Source organism: Pleurodeles waltl, chromosome 12 (assembly GCF_031143425.1).
Source record: "Pleurodeles waltl isolate 20211129_DDA chromosome 12, aPleWal1.hap1.20221129, whole genome shotgun sequence".
Taxonomy (NCBI): Eukaryota; Metazoa; Chordata; class Amphibia; order Caudata; family Salamandridae; genus Pleurodeles; species Pleurodeles waltl.
In genome coordinates, this window is record NC_090451.1 from 223,571,591 (window position 1) to 223,585,761 (window position 14,171).

The 14,171-nt window shown below is 45.0% G+C and overlaps 1 protein-coding gene across 3 annotated transcripts in view; it reads right to left on the minus strand.

Moving 5' to 3' along the window:
• The window catches only part of NQO1 (NAD(P)H quinone dehydrogenase 1), a 167,396-nt gene that overhangs the window by 44,209 nt on the left and 109,016 nt on the right, over positions 1-14,171 (minus strand). The window lies entirely within an intron of this gene.

The window sequence follows — 14,171 nt, forward strand, 5'->3', positions numbered from 1 at the left end:
AACACTTTGAAGGCCGGAGAACCAGCCAAGCTATGCAAACGCTGCTGGAGTATGCTTTACGACACCGCCTATTCGGCCTATGCCGGGGGGTTCTAATATGGGTGGCCCCTGAAGTCCGGTTTGTAGTGGAGCATTCCCTCATAATCACAGAGGGTCACTATGTCACCCTGGAAGGTGCCCTAAGCGGGGAGCCCCTCACAATGGCGTCCTGTGTGCCCTGAATGTGGGGCAACCTCTTTTCCTTGCCTCCTTAACATCCACTATCCTGTGCTCTGCACTCTCTGTTTTTCTGGTGTGGGGACTTTAAATGGTGCTCCAGATCTTGCAAGTGATAGATCCACTCCACCGGTAGCAGAGACCCAATCACACACTACAACCAGCAATAGGTACTTAATGTGCAGGTGGTGGATGTTTGGCGAGCACTACATCCGTGTCTACGGGATTATTCACACTATTCGGCACTGCAAGCTCTACACACCCGGACTGACATGATTTATGGCAATGGGACTTGATGAGCAAGTGCACGCATGCTGAATACATGGGCAAGACATTTTGGGACCAATGCCCATTGTTTGTGACCTTTTCATGGGGACGCCGGCACTCAGTGATTACTACTGGGTACTTAAGCCTCTGGCGTTGATGGCTGGGCCGTTCAGAACTCATGTGGGAGAGCTCGATGCCCGCTATTTTTCTGACAATGAGGGGTCTGCCACAAAAGCTGTTATGGAATGGGATGCCTTTAAGGTGATCAGGGGGTTGTGCATGACAACACAATACAATATGAAGCAAGGGTTTAAGAGGGAGATTCTGGAACTAGAGGACTGCTTGAAAGCAGCGGAGAGGGAGTGGGTGACTAACTCTGAGACACGTAATGTTAAAGGGCACTAATGCTGAGAACAAGTAGGGGCCACAGCGTCTGTCAGCATTGGACTACAAGGAATATTTTAAACGCCAACATGAGCTGGGTGACAAGGCCAATAGCATGCTAGCTTGGCTGTTACAATCAGAGATACAATGCGCCCCCACAGGGGCAATCCAAACCGCCTCAGTCCTCATGGGAATCTCACAGCTGGATATCAATGGGGAGTTTGGAACTACCATTGGGCACTCTACAGGGTCCCTGGGGACTCCGACCAAGGTTTAATATCAGCTTATTTGAGTAATATTGGGGACCAGTTGGGTATCTGTGTTTCTGGACACACTCCGGTTGTATGAAGGTATGCAGATGAAACTGAAAAGTGAAACTGAAATGTAGATTTATATGGCGCAGCTTATCACCCGTGAGGGTCTCAAAGTGCTCTCTGTGGGCAGGGGGAGACAAAGTGATTTGCCCAGAATCATAGAACGTTGCGCCGACACCGAAACACGAACCCAGGTCTCCAGCTCCCGAGGCAGTCACTCTGACCACTGCGCTACATGACACTTTGATCAATGAGAAGATGGACCCCGATGTATTGCTCAAGATTATGGCGGCCCTGGACAAATTTGGACAGGTGTCCGGGCTTCACATTAACTGAGGTAGGCCATGTCTGTTCCTTCTGTTGCAAAACCCGAACTCCAGCGCCACACAGGTGTGGGTGGCCCACTGCAGAGAAAGTATGACTATTAAGTATCTAGAGGTGCAGATATATCACAAAACATGACTTGGTTAACGACTAGCGTGGATTCAGCAGTACATGCCCTTTTTGACACAGCTACCTCGGTCACATATGGATAGTGAAAATGTTGGTCCTTCCCAGACTCCCCTATGTTCTGTGGCCCTGGCGATTATACTGAAGAAATCCTTTTTACAGACCTGCAACACCTGCTCGCTTCCCTCATATGGGGAACCGGGAGATGTATGGTGGCAATTTCAACTTGATATGCCGCTATGGACCAGGGAGTTAGGCCCTCTTAACTACAAACTTTACTCTGCTGCCGCACAGCTCCAATGGCCAATACGCTGGCTGGGGGACACACAGAGACTCGGAGATGATCAGACTTGATCTTGGTGACAGGTCGTTGTTGGCGTGGCTCTTGGGTTCCCCCTTGTTTTGGTGGCATTCCCAATGAGCTACAATGGGTGGCTGTCTGGTATCTCCCACCAGGGCTCCACCTCTCTGTAGACACTTGGCAGAGACTCATCAGATTGAAGGATGGACTTCTCCAGGAGCTTACGGGGTGGGGAGATTTGGTGGCTATGGGGAGATTACACCCATTCGAAGACCTGGCCACCAGGTGCCGTTGGACCCTGGACAATTTCTTTTATACTCGGCCCTATGTTGGGTGGCGGCCAAGATGTGAGGACCTGAACACAAACTACTTCAGGTGGCAGGTCAGCCAGACATGGTGCCAGATATCAGTAGAGCAAGACAAGCAGTCTCAGGCCTGTATGGTGGGCTGTTGCATGGGGACTTCTATTTCGGGTATCTAGGCTGTTATGGTGTGGTGGGAAGACTGGCTATTGGTAGAAATCCTGAGACAGCCAGGCTGGGATGTCTAGGACCCATTAAGATGATCTCTTGAAACGCTTGTTTCGGCTTTACGCACTTTAATTATGCACAGCATACATACCTCTACTTAGATAGGACAGGAAAGATGCATGAGGGTGTCCGGACCATTTGCCCTCAATGCCAAGCAGAGTCGGCAGATTTTGTTCATATGGTGGTGGCATGTCCAGTAGTCACTGAGTTTTGGAGAGAGTTTATACAGTATATATCAGAAGTGACTTCTTCCCTACAACTACAGGGCCCACTGCACTGTTTCCGTAACACAGAGCAGTAACCAAGAAGATGAGGCTGGATTTTAGAACTTACCTTTGGTTCTTGCTAAACACCACATAGCCATGCCATGGAAGGTGTCTGTGGCTCCATCTGTGCATATGTGGCAGAAAGATGTGGTCAGATGGGCATCAGCAGAGTTGGTGGTGCGGGCCAACAACAGGGCTAGGGGCGGGAGGTGTCACCCCATGGAGCAATGGGAAGTCCATCTAGTGGGCTGAACGGATTGTCGATGGGGGTAACTGCTCTGTGACGAGTCAGTGGGTTTTAGAAGGGATGTCTGCCCACCACCTCGATTGATGGATCGGCTCAGGGGAGTGCGAGTGGTGGAGTGATTGTGGCTCAGGGATGACTGTTCTGAGGGGCTTGCTGCATTCCTTTGGCACATGTATCAGAGTTGCATGTTTATAACTCATTCATATGTGGAATATGCGGTTGAGGGAGGGCAGGCAGCAGGTGTTTGTTTTACGGTGCTGTTGGGTTTTGTTGAGGACATCGGATTTCTCCTAAGGTGGGTGGGAATGTACGCATATGTGTTCCAGTGCTTCCGATTATTTGGCCTTTGTGAAAACCTATATTGTGTACCTGTACCGCCTTTTACCTATTTGCAATGCTTCTGTTGCTATGTTCACATCAGCATTACTGTGATTAAAAAATCTTTGTTTTAAGTAGGCTCTAAGCCTATTGTAAGCTAACAAAATTTCCCGCAGTATAGGCAAGACCTAAAAAGAAGTTTCAATTAGAAATTCTGTGAATCTGGTCTAAACTTTTCCTTAGAGTGTTTGCCAGTTCTGGGTTAAATATTCAAGAACAAAACTTCAATACCCTTTCTGTGCTGTATCACGCAGGTGATTTGAAACTGAAAACACATTGCACTGGTTGGTAAAAGTGCACATTTCACTCAAGACATTTGAACTGTTGTACCAACATTGCATTTGCATATGCGAGGATGCGTAGGGTACCACGAAAAAACGAAAGCAAAGGCAGTGACCACAAATGTCAAAAAGCTAAAGCCTGGTCACTACGAATGGTGATCGTTTAGGGAAACCAGTAGATAGCTATTTCTATTTCAGATTCAGAGCAAGACCTTTCTACATTAAAAAAAAAAAAAAAAAGACAGTCTCTATCTGCGTTTCACTCTACAATACGGAATCCATTCCTGAATTGAAGTGTGAGAAGGCCTGTAGTATTTTAAAAGCTCACTTTACTGCAAACATGAAAGCCACTGATTGTCAGAGAACACTTCATTTTATATTTTCAAACCACATAAAAGTTTCCCTGCTAACATCTCGTTTCTGATGCATGGCACCCGCAGCAAACTGTATATTAACATTTTTTAAATGGTACAATTTTTCAAACAGATAACCATCTCTTGCAAACCTGCAGCTCTTATTTTACATGCAGAAGACAACAGCTAAAGGTTTCAATCAAAGTGACAATGCTGGCTTGAAAAGAGAAACATTAAACACCAACGTGGAAACAAAGAATGCTTTCACTGCTGAAACAAGCACTGGTAAAACCAACAGGCCTCCCCTATGCAAGAGCTATTGACTTTGCCAATGTGTTTTAGCCATGTTGTACACCAGTGTGGCTGCTGTTCAGCATGGTTAAAAGTTAGTGTTGTACAGTGGGGTGTCATAGAATGTGGTGGAGTGTTGTGGAGGGACAGAGTGACATCCTGGCATGGAGTGGCCTAGAGTGAAGAGGCATAGACTGGAGTTGTGTAGAAAGGCACTGAGTGGACAAGAATGTCGTAGGGTGGGGTGGAGTGTCAGAGTGGAGTGCCAGAGTATGGAGTGGAATACAGTGGAGTAAATTAGAGTGTCACTGAGTGGAGGGGCACAGAGTGGATCAAAGTGTCAGAGTGGAGTGGCACAGATTGAAGTGGAGTGGTGTAGGGTGAAGCAGCAGTCTATTCACGAATTAAAAATTCTGCTTACTCAATGCCCCATCAGTAGCCGACTTGGCCTAGGCTCATAGCATCATAAACCTAATCATCATTATATTGATGTGCAAAATCAAATCAATGCAACATAACACTGGCTTGACATCAGCAAGCATTGTACTGTAGTTCAGTGCTATTATCTGGTCTTACCCAGTTCAACAACAGTCTAATTTGACCCCAAAAAATAATCAAAATAATCTGCAGAACAAGAAACTATTTATAGATTGAACTCTACCAGACAGCAGAGCTACCTGGTTTGCCAATGACATCTTGGCGACATTCAGAAAGGTTTCCTGGGAACGCATTTTGCACCTTGCTTGGCCTTTTGGTTTGTAACTCGCATATTCTTGCTATTTCCTGGCTTTATTTGTTTTAGACTGTCCAGCTTGAGTTTGTCCCGTCTATTACCCAAACCTTATTTACAGTATCCTTGAGTTCTCCCTTTCTGTAAACAGGCCTTTAAATAATGTTTGTATATTGTCACATTCGCTGTGCATTTAAAGACAGAGGTCAAACGTCAGGCTCTGTCTTCCAGGAAGCTTGAAGTTTAATATTTTTTTCCGACTTTAAAGTGAGAGGATTTATGTGACAATCATGCTGGCTACTGGGTGTAATTCTGAAGTGTGGTGGAAAGAAATAATTTAATACCATTAAAACAAATCAATACACTAGGTGATGACATTTCCACACAGTGTTTGTGTACTGTACACTCTTATCCATAAAACTGTATATCTGTGAAAACGTTATGGTCATTTCAGGTGAAGATGTATGGTCTCTAATGGCAATGCACTACCACACCACGCATATTTCAGTCTCTCCACTCTGCAACACTCATACTACTCTACATCACTATACTCTATGCCAATGCACCCTACAATACTTAAATCTTCACCACTGCACTCTACACCACTCCAGTCTAAGCCACTGCACTAAACTCTAACCACTGCACTCTACATCACTTTACTCCAAAACAATGGACTCTATACCAATCTCCTTTGCACCACTGCACTCCATGTCAATACACTCCACAGTGCTCTATGCCACTTCACCACTGTACCCTACACAACTGCCAGTCTACTCTGCAGCACTGCTCTCTCTGCCACTCTACTCTGCCACTCTACTCTGCATGACCCTAATCTATGCTACATCACTCCACTCCATGCCAATCCACTCAAAGCCACTTTAATCTACTCTACATCAGTGCACTGTATAACCATCCAAGCCAATCCACTCTACGATACTGCACCACTATTCTACGCAGACCCATAGGCAGGCAGTGGGGGAAGACTCCTGTGATTTAGTAGAAAGTGTTGACAAAAGGTCCAGCTATGCTCTAAAGTCAATGAAAACCTGGAAAGGAAGTTCACGGTCTGGTTGTCAGCCAACTTCACATCTTGGCAAGTCTTCTGACTCCATTGATTGGAAAAAAACGTTACTTTTCCCCAGGAAGGTGGATATAGCTACAGAGCAAAATGTGTTTCTCGCCAGCAAGCAGAAGTGGAGCTCAAGGTCGTACAACAATACCTTTTAGCCAGCTCAAGGCAGAGAAAAGGAAATCACAACTGGTGCAAGGCAACTCCCTCAAACACAAAGGGAGAAGCATAACCACTGCGGAGTGCTCCACCAGCAGTAACAGCGCCAGGAGCACCCTTGAGGGCATGAGCGGCGGGGGAGATTCTTACCCACTGAAGAGGCACCACCGTAGGGCACAAAGGACATAATTCAACCTTGCATGAATGCAGCTGGGGCACAAGTGCCACTAGGCCACCTCCACCATTTGCTGTACCATCCAAGGCTCAGTGGTGCAAGCTGCTCTTTGCACAAACAGTAGCTACCCGACCCCTTAATGTTTCAAGTTGCTGTAAATGGTTTCTTCTGACACCCTCTCTATGTGAAATAAGTCTGACTTGGCCCTAACCATAGGGGGTGTTGTCACCTTGGATTCCCCGTGAGCGGGCAATAGGTGCTGCAATATTCAGAGCCAGTACCTTCTGTGTTAACACTGGTGTCTTTAGCCACGCAGTCCTTTCCAAGTTCTTCGGTCCTCTACCTACGCCATGGCTGGCCACAAGAAAAAGCCCTAAGCAGCAATGGTTATCTTTTATAACAAGCCGGAGGTTTATGACCTTCTGTCACTCCCAAACGAGGGTCACTCGAGAGCAGTGAGGGAAGCTCACAACACAGGTGCCACAGCTTGAGCACTACAAGACATATGCATAGTAGGATGAACATCTCCAGGTTTCGATTGCCATTCTCACTTTCAAGACCTTCATTTGACCTTGCCAGCTGCAATAAGAATAACATTTTGCTTCCTTTTGTTTATTACAGCTCTAAAAATTTGAAACAGCATGACATTCGATGGTAGAGGTCCTAGCAAACAAATGTATCCCATAAGATACATAGTTCATTTCAAAGTAACCTATTTAATAACTGGAGGATTTAACTTTTTTGTAGTAGAGAAACAGGCTCTGAAGGAATATTGAGCAAATGAGATCTTAAAGGGCAACTTCATCGTCAAAGTGCTGCGCAATATTTTTTTAGCACTTAGTGTTTCTTTTTGGAATAGTATTATGTACACTTTAAAATGAATTTTACTGTGATAACTGGGTTCGTTTTTTGGCCAGCTGTCAGTCCTGTTCAATAGGTTCCAACAATGGCACAACTGCGTTAGACATGTGATAAATCTGCACCCCTACTTTATATTTGCCAGACATTTGCACATTCACTGGCACAACCTCTTGTCTTTTTAGGTCTAGCCTAGAGACAGCTCTAGCTATTTTGCTAGTCTTTATGTTTTCAGCGTTTGCTGTTTTGCTAGCCTCACGTTTTCCACAAAAACAAAATAAAATATGTACATACATTTTTATAAACAGGGGTTTGGTCACCAGTAATCATCTACTGGTCTATACAAGTGCAGGACATCTTGTTTGGGGTCAAGGGCAACAAGTTTTTATGTTTACTTTGTCCTTGGGACAAGTAGGCCCAACCCCCTGTACCACAAACCCTTTGGCTGCCTGTTTACAGAGAGTTGAACTCTGCATTTGAGGTAATGTGTTTCAAAAGGATAATGCAGTTCGAACTTGTATTTATGGTTCATTATTTGAAAGCCTTCATTATTAGGGTGCGTGCTGTAAATATATGTTTTAAGGTCACACTTCACTACTGACGTTGGTTCCAGTACAAAAAAAAAAAACGTGTACACACATGTTTGAAAAGTTTAGGCTAAGAGGCTAAGTATAATGCTCCCAGAATGCTCTCCGATTATATGCAAATGAAGTGTCATTTAGTAAAATGTGTTGATGCATGCTAGTATTTCCCAAAAATATTTCGAATGGAAAATCAGTGTAACCATTTTCAACACGATTATGGGAAGCATGAAAATAAACAAACACTGACAAAGCCAACTGATCTGACATATTTTTATAAGTCTTTTAGTTTCATCAATGCGTGTCTTGTTTTGACATGGCTTTTGTAACACTTTATTGTTGTGGGAGCTACCAGGCCCTCAACATTGTAACAAACATTGGCAAAACCCCCCCAAAAAGTTTTTGAACTCTTAAAGCACACGTTGCCACCAGCAGCATAACAAAGGCCCTGCAGCCGCCCTCCAGGGGGCCCCGTCAGCACAGCACCTGCCCTGAGTGAGTCTGGAGAGGGGGCTCCTCCATGTTCTTTGCAAAGGGGCACCCTCCAGTTTCGTTACGTCACTGATTGCCACTGTAGTTCCTGACACTGAACAAAACTACTTTGTGTGGCAATATGCTCTTTGTGGAAGAGCAGAATGCGATCACTCGCAGTAAAGCCAGCCGAAAGAGAGAGAAATAGAAGTTTAATAAGAACAAAATGTCTTTGTTAACACCAGACCTAATTAGGGACCAAGACCCACACGTAGGTAGCTTTTTGCATGTCGCAAACAGCGACTTTCGCTGTTTGCGACGTGCAAAAAGCACATTGCGATGCACAAACCCAGTTTTGCGATTCAGTAACCTGGTTACCGAATCACAAAACGGGTTTGCGACTCGCAGTTAGGAAGGGGTGTTCCCTTCCTAATTGCAACTCGCAGTGCAATGTAGGATTGTTTTGTGACCGCGGGCGCAAACCAATCGCAGTTTGCACCCATTTCAAATGGGTGCTAACACTTTCGCAAAAGGGAAGGGATCCCCATGGGACCCCTTTCCCATTGTGAATGTCACTGTAAACATTTTTTCAGAGCAAGCAGTGGTCCTGTGGACCACTGCCTGCTCTGAAAAAATGAAACGAAAACGTTTCATTTTTCGTTTTTGTTATGCATCTCTTTTTCCTTTAAGGAAAACGGGCTGCATTACAAAAAAAACTGCTTTATTGAAAAGCAGTCACAGACATGGTGGTCTGCTGTCTCCAGCAGGCCACCATTCGTGAGGGGGTCGCAAATTGCGACCCACCTCATGATTATTCATGATGTGGGCATTTGCGAAGCCCTTGCGAATCACAGATGGTGTCAAGGACACCATCCTACATTCGGATTTGCGACTCGCAATTTGCAGGTCACAAATCTGAACCTACCTACTGGTGGCCCCAAATTCTTAAAGAAAGTCACAAAAGTGCACCCATGGTATATGTCGTACCCCTATAAAATATTTGTGAACTGTATTTTAGCGTGGGTAAATACGATGTGTAGATTTGCTCATGTGAAAATCTATTGAGCATTTGCAAGTTCATTTTCCCTCCAGCCACTTTCTTCCCAACCCTGGAAGAAGTTCTAATTCTGCCATTGTCAGGAGTAAATGTCCAACCTTTCTTATTATGGGAAAATATTAGAGAGAAGCTGGTAAAAATCTTTAAAACATGCAGGTTAGTAGGTTTGCAGACTCAAAGGCATTCCAGCCCTGGAACTATTGCTTACTGCTTCCTCCAGCCCCAGTATGCAGATCTGCAGAAAGGTGGCAAAATAAGGAAATTTCTACAGTAGGGATTGAAACTCCAAGTATTCAAGCCCTACTATGGTAGTAGCCCTGGCATAATCAGAGAGGCTATTAATTTCTGCCATAATTTGTCGCCACACTACATGGCACCAAAGGGACAAGTAGATTTGAGAAGCAACCTGTCCCCTGGACAAGTAGATATTTTAATAAATTCCACACCCCTGAAGTGTCACTCACAGTTTGCCTTCACTCACTACAGCATACAGCAAGGGCTGTGGGTCAGTCCACTTCAGTCACTGGTTCGCTTCACTATGACACCACCACTTCTTCGCATGCACCCATCTGCCTAAAAGTAGTCAACGTCCGTGCGTGAGCAGGGTAGACCAGTATCTTTTCTTCATTTACAGTTTCAATTTTTTTTTTTTTTTTTTAAAGGGATTTCCTGCTCAAAGAAATGGCCTTGGGAGAGAGCTTCCCCAGCTGCTGAGGCGGTTTCTGCCTAGGTGCTCGCAGGGCTATCTCAGCCCTCTGAGCACCTAGGCAGATTGCCGCAGGATCACCACAGGAAGGTGTTCCCCGCAGGGATCCAGTTCATTAGATATCAGGGAGGGGGGAGTGGCCCCTTAGGCAAAGACTTTAGCTACTCCCAATATTCTTCTGACTAATTTAGTCTTTCTGCCCCCCCACCCCCACACTACAGGGGACTGATGGAGCCGAATGCCTACTAGGCACCAGGGATTAATTTTATTTACATAAATAGGAGTGAGGCAGCCCACAATGGGCATACCAATGCCCTGACACTAACGGGAACTGTCTTTTGGGGGATATTACCCTGATCTGCACCCCAGGGGAAAGGGAGCAGAAAGCCCATTAGACACCAGGGATTGTGTTTTTTTTTTTTAATGAAACATGGGTTGGGGCTACCCGCAATAGGAAAGGGCATGCCCCCACCCCCAAACACAAATGAGAACAGTCGTTCTGCCCCCACTTGGGTACAGATGGGGGTTATTACTCCCAATCTGGCCCCCTGGGGAGGGGGTGGGGGGCAGAAAGCCGCTAAGCACCAGGGATTCTTAAATGGGAATACCAATCCCCCTCCCCCCCACCCAAACAAATGGCCACAGTCTTCCTTCCCTCCCAGGGGGGTGTGATAAAGGGTCCTGCAGAGGCAATCAAAGATGTTAGCATACCAAAAGCCATAAACTGTGTGCATATCTCCCACACTTTTTAATTTATCACAATCATAAATGCTGCCTCCTTTAATATGATAGCCTCACCTCGGTCACCATGCAAAACAGAAACACTTCCTGCAGGGCACAAGTCCTTAAAACAAAAAAAGTGGGAGGGCTAACCAGGTTAGGCCGGTATAATGTGTGACATCACAGGAAGTAATCTCACAAGAAGTGTCATCAGATATTAAAACCCAACACATGTTTAGCATGATGATCATGAGTACATTTAAGTGCATTATGAGATTTAACAAATGAGATTTCGCATCAGGGTTCTGCCAGAAAAGAGGAGCAACCCCAACACAAAATGTAGGCCTCAAGTAATACACTTTTTTTTTTTTTTTTTAATTGCTGCAAAGAAATTGGCAACAAGAAGCACAGCAGCAGTTCTGTTCTGCCTAATTGGTTACGGTCTGCATTTAAAAATATCTTCTAGGGTTAAGGCACCTTCTGCACAGATCGTTGTGTGCCCAGTAAATCTAAGGGAATAATAATGGTAAAATAACTGGAGATTATCGCTTCTACTGTAAAGATCTTTGTTTTGTCTTGTCCCAGATTTGCATCAATCTAGTATAGAAGGTTAATGTGTTTTCTGCAAAGCACATCATGTAACACGTAGATTTTTTTTTTTACTTCATGGCGATAGGTAAGTGGGTTATTGCTTTTAATACAGAGATCCTTTTGTTACTTGCAGGTCATTAATTGTAATCCTTTTAATATGGCACAGTGAGCTATGAGAACATATGACTGTTACACCTTGTAATCCTCACTGTTTTATGTAACATCTTAAAATATTATTTATACGCTTACATGATCTATTGTCAATGTATAATGTTTATGTTAAATAAAGAACTCCGACACCCTGCCCTGGGATGAATAGTGCTATAAAATAGTGGTATTTAAATTGTTATTTGTGTAAATACTGGGACAGACCAACACATCTGACATTCTTTCAGTGCATGCATTTCTCTTAAATACAGAGACTTAAGTAAAAAGCCTCTCAAGTACCTGTGAAGCGATAACAAGCTATGTGCCTTTGTTGCACCTAAGTACGAGGCTCTAGACCGCACATAGCCAGGATCATATTGGACCAAAAGGAGGCCTGAGGGCCTTTTAATTTCAGCCTTTATCTTTGGCTCAACTATAGGTTAAAATACTGCTTTCATGTTTCTGCAGGGAATGGAAAGCAGACAGACGCACAAGCGCTGCTGTACCTGTCTGAAACTTACACCAGGGCAAGTTTAGCATGTTATTTTAATGAGGTTCAACTTCCTGGCATGGTGGAAGGCAGCTATTCTGTGAAAATAGTGGGTGGACGCTATCTTCCTGCATGTACCCCCAACTTGTGCCCTGACTTCCTGCATAAGATCAACACAAAGACTCTTCCAACCAGACACCGTACAAGGTGTGCCGTGTTACACATGTAGGAAAGTGCATCAGCACTAGGGTCACCAGATATAACAAGCATTTGCAATGCAACGGGTCTCACGTTTGCTCGTGTTAGAGCTGATAGCGTTGTAAACTCCTAACCCGACTGACTTTTCACCTATCAGCAAAAGTGCATTTATGTACGTAACCCGAAAAAGGGCAATTAACTGTGTAAAGCGCTCGACTTCTGCCAAGCGAAATCAAGCTAGGAAAATAGAGAAAAAGAAGTCCACGAGCCAGACAGAAAACAGCGAGCCTCGCATTTTTTCTGTACTTGGTCGATGCGCTCGAGGAGGGTTAGCCACCGGAAAAGGCATGACGTGTGCATGCCTTCGTCTAATGAAAGCAAGCGGATTTTAATACGCAAGCCCACGAACCAATGAAATACACTGACGTGACGTCAACAGGGCTCCGAGCCCTTTTCTAATACCTAAAGCGTCTCACGAGCGATACGCATGTGCGAGCGCATGCGACGCAGGCTCGACCCCAAAAAATAAAAAAAGGGGCCTTTCCAAAAAATAAAAGGAAGACAAAAAAAAACATTTTTACCAGCCATGGGGCACACAATGACCACACACATCAACCTAAAAAAACAGAGGGAGCACTGAGAAAATAAATAAAGTGGAATGTTTAAACCCACTGCCACACCTGTTCATTGCATTGCAGAGCTGCTAACTAGTCCTGCGTTGGAACATATAAAAGCGTGCCTCCCTCAGTTTTCAATCGACCCACTCTGAGACCGGAGCCAAATTTCCTGAAATCTGCCGGGACAGCTGCTGGAAAACTAGGACTGTCCCGGCAAATGCGGGAAGTTTGATAACTCTAATCAGCACCCCATTTAGGTGTAGTGGTACACAAACGTGGGAATATAGTGATTAAACACACTTTAGGCATGTTTTAGTGGCTGTGAACATTATACGGTGTAATAGGCCGGGATGGGCGTTAACTGGGGAATATTAACGATGTAAGAATCCAAGGCAGCCGCGCTGAAAGTCACTCACAGTCGCCTCTCAACAGAAGAGCCGTGCAGCCAACCCCACCTTTCCAAATAGGACAAAGAAAAAAAAAGCGCGATACCACGGGTACGTTGGTCATCGCCACATTTCCAGTACAAGAGGGATGCAGCCATTCCTCCCAAAGCATCACACTTTCAGCCCTAATGCCCTCACCTGACCCAAGGTCAAGACTCTGATAACCGGTAACATGGACCTCAAACCCCACCTCCCGTGTACTTGAGCATTTTTTCAAATGATCCACACATTCAGAAACACCCCGACCTCTCAATGCACGAGCTTGATACTATCAGGCCTCCGAGTGCACGAGAGGGTGCACACAGCACCAGGGCTTTAAGAGGGATTAAAAAACTAGGGGGTCTCTGCAAGGGGCGTGGCATATGTAATTAAGGGTGTGGTTTAAAGCAGTTAGCTTCAATCCTGGCTTAACAAAATGTGCCACCCTACTGGTATTTAGGTGCTTCTTTCTGCTGTTACAGACAGGTATATAGGTGACATTGCTCCTAAAAACAAGCCAAGATATTGCGTTAATCAATGGTTGCTTAATATAAAAAAGTATTAACAGTGGCATATTTGCACAAAAATGCTTCAATTCTGAAATGATGAGACTGTGATAGAACTGCAATAGTCTCTTTGAAGTAACATCTAAAGCAGTGGAATGGTACTGCAGCAGAGTTAAAAAAAAAATTGTGTATTCTAAGACAGAAATTGAGAGCCTGATAGGGACCCGTCTCGGCAACTGCAAGTCCCAGCTCACTTAAAGCCCTGGTCAGCACCCAAGGCACACCAAGCCTGACCCCCGACCTGGCAACCTAGACGGTACCACCGTGTATCACTCAGCTCGTTTCACACGGTCTCCCGAGGAAAAAAAAAAGAAAGAATCACACGGTGGCAGC